This window comes from Lolium rigidum, chromosome 2 (assembly GCF_022539505.1).
Source record: "Lolium rigidum isolate FL_2022 chromosome 2, APGP_CSIRO_Lrig_0.1, whole genome shotgun sequence".
In the NCBI taxonomy this organism is placed as follows: Eukaryota; Viridiplantae; Streptophyta; class Magnoliopsida; order Poales; family Poaceae; genus Lolium; species Lolium rigidum.
The window spans coordinates 80,478,131-80,485,014 of NC_061509.1; positions in this window are offsets into that span (position 1 = coordinate 80,478,131).

The following is a 6,884-nucleotide window of genomic DNA, read 5'->3' on the forward strand; positions in this document are numbered from 1 at the left end:
TCATTATAAGTAAACAAACCGGCTTGTCCTTTGTGCTAAAAAGGATTGGGCCACTCGCTGCAATTATTTCTCTCGCATTTTACTTACTCGTACTTATTTCATCTGTTACATCAAAACCCCCTGAATACTTGTCTGTGAGCATTTACAGTGAAACCTTCATCGAAACTGCTTGTCAACACCTTCTGCTCCTCGTTGGGATCGACATTCTTACTTATCGAAGATACTACGATACACCCCCTATACTTGTGGGTCATCAACCATCTTCCGAAAACCTCTACAAGCACGAGGCCATGGGCCAGCTGGGTGGTGACCTTTTAATGAATCTGGTATATTTTCTTAATCCACATACATGATTTCATTATTATATGTTTAATTACTGTTGGCTTTGTCTAATGCTTACCAAAAGTTCAGAAACACTGCGTTTGCTTACAATCATCATACACTAATTTTTCACTTTTCAGTCTGTCTCATCCAGTATATAAACTGTTGATTTCCATTGGCTTCTTTTGTAATCATTTGCATTGTTGTCAAGTGTTCTCTATGCACAACCCTATTCTTCCACTTACACCCGCACTATTTGCATCGGTCTATCTCATAGATTTATTAAATATCAATGATGAGTTACTGTTGCTATTCATATGCGAGGATGAAACTTCGTGCCTCTACTCAAATGGATAAAAAATGATCCGATGAGGCTGCTTGTGAAGACGATGGTGCCGCCACCATCTTCGAAAACCTCCTCAAGCACAAGGCCACGGGCCAGCTGGGTGGTACCCTTTTCGATAAGCGGGTATATTTTCTTAATCCTCATACATGATTTGATTTTTGTACTGTTTATTGCCGGCTTTGTCTAATGCTTACCAATAGTTCGAAACACACACACACCTATTCTTACACTTACATCCGGCACTATATGCATCGGTGTCTCATAGATTCATTTTATATATCACTTGCTGATGTACTGTTGCTCTTCAATTTTCATATGCGAGCTGAAACCGCTAACCCTTCATTGGTCAAAAGGATTGCAGCTGCTGGCGATGAGGCATCTGCAGAGGCTGCCACCAAGTTCCTGTCAGCCCCACCTTCTGGATGCTTATATAAGCTCAAGTCCAAGGACCAGCCGGGCCGTAACCATCCAAGGGTTCGGGTATATTTTCTTAAGCCACATATACATGCCATGATTTATGTCTGATATTATCACCGGCTCTGTCTAATGCTTTTTGGAATTCGGAAACACCAAATTAGCATGCTTATATTCATCATACACTAATTTTCCACTGTTCAGTTTGTAACATAGTGTTATGCACTCGCTTGTCAACATTTGCATTGCTCTGAACTATGCACTTTACACAACCTAATTCTTCCACTTACATTCAGCGCTACGCACGAGTAGTACCTCCCATGTTTCCTTCACCATCCCGATGCCGAGCTTGCGGGAATATGGCGGGCCCATGTACATACCCCGCATATAACACCTCCTATGGCTCTATCTACCTTTCTAGTAGCTCCTTCACAGAGTTACAGGTATGTATTCTCGGTGGTTTAGCATGAATTGGCATATAGTAAAGTCTTGTTTTTAGTCTTCCTGCTTCTTACATTTGTATCAATTTTCACATGCAGACTGTACCTTGTGAACTTCGTCCTATGATTAACCAGATGTGTCCGCATGAAGGGTCTTTCACTATTCATGGCAACTAGCACAGTGGCCCGCGCACATGCGCGGGCGGCCATTTAAATTGTTCTATTGTTTTTAAAACAGAAAATTCATTTAATAAGAATACATATTACCATAGAGCTATTTTTGTGCTAAAGTAGTATTCATTTTAAAACTTCATCGCATGATTTCCAGGCGAGTCCCGTTCAATAACAAAAGATCAATGGTATTGTTAGTTGAATCAGCTTCAAAGGTCGCACTGTAATCGCACATACACCATGCCATTTAGTGGTTACATATAACTGAATCAAGCTTTTTTTGATAATTTAAAAACCTTATTTGGTAAGATGTACATAACAAATATTGTAATACTACTGCCATCTAAATTAAAGTTGCAATTAAAATTCCATCAACTAATTGACATTGCAAAACTTCCCCGCATTGTTTGGTTATGTGTCTACAATAGTGTATGGCTAACTTCATATATTCTTCGCAATATACTTAATTAGTGATGCACACTTTGACTTCTTGATTCACAACAAAATCTTGATGATGTCGAGGAAGGTGCCTAGTTCGGGACGATTATGCAAAGATATCTTGAACATTTTCCGAAAAAGGAGTCATGTAAATATAGTCCTGAAAAGCACAACAATGTTAGAGAAGAGCGCAACAAAATCAAGAACCTTATATGATTACCAGGAGGGATGTTCACGATAACAGTTCTAAAATATTTCTTCTGTATGAACACCAATACATCATAAGAATAGCTTGGCCAACTATTGTATAGACCCTTTGATAGTTTGAATGCTAATCTACTCAAGAAAACACCAAATCTATTGTTGTATTATGAATTCATGTTAGAACTTACCAAAAACGAAGTATTGAGAATGCATTCATTTAATTAGATTTTACTTGGGTTACTACTGCTGAAATCTGCATGCAAAGGCATCAATCAACTATTTCAATTCGAGGGCAACATTTTTCTATCAATTAGTTTTTGGATTTTTTTTAGAGTTATACGCTACTTGAGGCCATGGTCGGCATGATGATGTTCACCCCACAATACTATAGACGATAAATAAATATGAATCTATTTATTTATCAGCAATATTGTAAAAGTGGATGTACCACAGATTGTAGTAACAGTTTTACTTGTACGGCATGATATTTAATTAGAAACCCAGAGACCAACCGGTTATGTTCGTCGGTAATATATGATATGATAGATACATAAATATCTGGTTTCATTGGTCTCAGTTTGGTGCATCATGAGGTCATCACATAGTTAACGAAACACTACAGGTGTATCTACACCTAAATCTCGAAACCATGAAAAATAATATATAGGAAAATGAGGAAGCTTCGACACCAATGTAACCGACCGAGAAGTTTAATTTAGTGGATGTAAAAATTGATGTGTCAGGTTATAAACCAACGTGTAGAGATAACCTACCCTGGTATGCAAGTGACAAATCCTTGGAGTTCCCTTTGTTCATCCACCCTTTTGAAATTTGCAGCCTTAAGTATCTGTTCGAAAGTGGCATTTCCAACCCGATGCTTTTCTTTGATCTCCTCCCAATTTGCTACAGCATGAAGCATTCGTAAATCAACATCACAACACCAATGTTTTAAAGATAGATAAGATTATGAACAAAGAAAAATAGGTTACTGTGTAAGATTAACAATGCTAGAATCTTACCTGAGTTAATTCTTCTACTGCATTATAATCTTCATGTAAGTGTTTGCTTCACTTTATTAATTGACTTTCAATCCAAATACAGCTACAGAAATCCAAATTTTTGGAAAGGTGTACCATCACTATATAGATATATTGGGTTAGTGTTTATGCTGGCATACTACCACTACTACCTTGATGGATCTTGCAAGTTTTAATAGCTTATGCATCCGTGATCTCCCCAGTCCTGATCCTGGGCATGTTTCCCGGCAGTAGAGCTTAACTGTCTCTTCGCCTCCCATGTAACATCAACATATATGACAAATTAGCTGTTGCTGGAGCCTGGAGAGCATCAACAAAGGTGATGTATGCCGTTGCAGCACCGTGAGCTTGGGTGTTTAACTCAGAGTCTCGGACACGGCGCCACGATCCCGGAACGCATAAAAGTGCTAATTTTTTTGCATCAGTATGTTTGCTGAATATCGAATTAATTAGATTTCCAAAAAAAATCCTGACCTGCACTCCTCTCTGTTGCAAACTGAGATGAAGCTAACTGGGGATACAGAGTAAGTAAGAATACAATGCGAGCTGAAATGATGACTGGATGAGGCATTCCATCCAGCTAATATTAGCAACACATGACTTGCGCGTAGCTCATTATAGCTTCATCTGTATATGCGACCTCCTTATACATGTGTACTTTAGCTTCAAGATAAAATTCAAAGGAAATTGAAGGATAAAATGGTTAAATAAACACACGAAGCTATGTAACTATGCCCCTTAAATATCAGTAATACTGTTCTTAAAAAAACAGTAATAGGGGAAGTCTTGAATCCTTCAGGCAGGCAATCAAACTCTGACTGAGAATGACTCGTATCTTAATAATTTGGTATCTTTCTACATGATATGAGTAACACAAAAGAAAACTACATAGGCCTGCTAATGCTAATACTACGACTACATAAATCATTTATTTTCCGAGACTACTTCATGAAAAAACATTGCAATGTTGCAGGACGGAATGGCTACTTTCTTGTAGGAAATTTACCGAATTTATCTGAACATTTTGAAAATGCTATACATCAACTGAGTAAATGGATAGGGAGAAAGCAAACCATAATAGCAGTATAGCACTGTATTCAAAATGTCTGATGGTGAGAGGTAACATGAACCACCGCTACCAAACCTGGCAGCACCACATGAAGCCAACATTGCGCTTGAATAAAATAAAGAACATGAGAACGGAGAGAGAGAAAAAGACATCGTGTGATACCAGAAAGGAGCGTATTGGTAGTTTAGTACTTCAGTGCACTTGGTACCGCAAGGTTGTGTCTCCAGTTCTTCTATTTTCTTTTTGCTCTATGGTGTTCCTGGATGACGTGACTCCTTGCCCTTTTGATGATATCACAGACTGATAAATTGGAGTAAAGGATCAGACTCCGATCGAAGATGCTGGCGACAATTAGAGGAGCAGTAACGACAGGAACACAAACACGAAAATAAAAGATCCAGTTGATGCCATTGCCGGCCGAGACGACCTCAACATGGTAGGTGGCCGCAGGAGATCGATTCAGCGAGGACGAGAGAAACGATACAGCAACAAAATTTGCAGATTGATTCCCCAAAGGTTTATCCGAGAAAATTTCATGTTGCCTCCATCAAACTCTGCGAACCTGAATCCCTCCATGCCCCTGCAAAAAAAATCCCTGTAAGATTCTTATTGCTTTGCTGCCAACATCAAACAACTCAGAATCAAAGTTACTTAAGGCCTTGAGAGATCCTAACACCATCCGTCCTCAAAGTTGTCCGGCCGCGCTATACGGTGGAAGTTCGCTTTGAGTGATTTTTTGCCAGCAAAGATCGGGAAAAGACTCTAGAAACCCAGAAGCAATACATACATGTACTATCCTTCTTTCTGGCCATGCGTGCATCCATGATTGCTTAGCACGCATCATTGCACGAAGTTGAGGCTGCTAGGTTTAGTGGCGGCCACATTGGGGAGAAAAAGAAAACGCGAAGGGAATTCGGAATATGTTATTGATGTTGTAATGGCAATGGTGGGTAATTTTACTTAAGTCTAATCTGACGGCTATAGATATTGGTTCTATTTAATTAATGGCTAGATGTTTCTAATTATTGTGGGATTTTAGAGTTAATTATCTTTTTTCTGGTTAACCCTTAATGTACTTTTAATATATATAATAGATCACTACTGCTGTCTCTGTTACTCTGCTGTTGTTATTTCACTACTGCTACTGGTATAAAACTGTTACTACTGATAAACTCTTGCGAGCAAGTCTGTTTCCAGATGCAGCTGAATTGACAACTCCGCTGTTAAGGCTTTCAAGTATTCTTTGTCTCCCCTTGTGTCGAATCAATAAATTGGGTTTTACTACCCGTGAAGACTGCTGCGATCCCCTATACTTGTGGGTTATCAACGTCTCAGTATGTTTTCTCGTATCGTGGCTCTCGGTACTAGGGTTTTCGCGACGGAGAGATTATATAGGCGAAGGGGCAGAGTCGGGGGACGCTCGAGGGGCCCACCCCATAATGCGGCGCGACCAGGGGTGGGGCCGCGCCCCCCTAGGTTGTGGCCGCCTCGTCGCCCCTCTTCGTCTCCTCTTCGGACTTCTGAAGGCTCCGTGGAAAATAAGACCGTGGGCTTTTGTTTCGTCCAATTCCGAGAATATTTTCTGTGTAGGATTTCTGAAACCAAAAACAGCAGAAAACAGGAACTGGCGCTTCGGCATCTTGTTAATAGGTTAGTGCCGGAAAATGCATCAAAATGATATAAAGTATGGATAAAACACGTATATATTGTCATAAAACTAGCATGGAACATAAGAAATTATAGATACGTTTGAGACGTATCAAGCATCCCCAAGCTTAGTTCCTACTCGCCCTCGAGTAGGTAAACGATAACAAGGATAACTTCTGAAGTGACATGCTACTATCATAATCTTGATTAATACTATTGTAAAGCATATGAGATGAATGAAGTGATTCAAAGCAATGGTAAAGATAATGACTAAACAATTGAATCATATAGCAAAGACTTTTCATGAATAGTACTTTCAAGACAAGCATCAATAAGTCTTGCATAAGAGTTAACTCATAAAGCAATAGATTCTTAATAGAAGGTTTTGAAGCAACACAAAGGAAGATATAAGTTTCAGCAGTTGCTTTCAACTTCAACACGTATATCTCATGGATAATTGTCAACACAAAGTAATATGATGAATGCAAATAAGCAAGTATGTAAGAATCAATGCACACAGTTGACACAAGTGTTTGCTTCTAAGATGGAAAGAAGTAGGTAAACTGACTCAACATAAAGTAAAAGAAAGGCCCTTCGCAGAGGGAAGCAGGGATTACTCATGTGCTAGAGATTTTTTATTTTGAAAACATGGAAACAGTTTTTTCAACGGTAGTAATAATTCATATGTGTTATGCATAAAACATCCTATAAGTTGCAAACCTCATGCATCGAATACCAACAGTGCTTGCACCGTGTCCTAATTAGCTCAGATTTCCATGGATTATCATTGCATCACA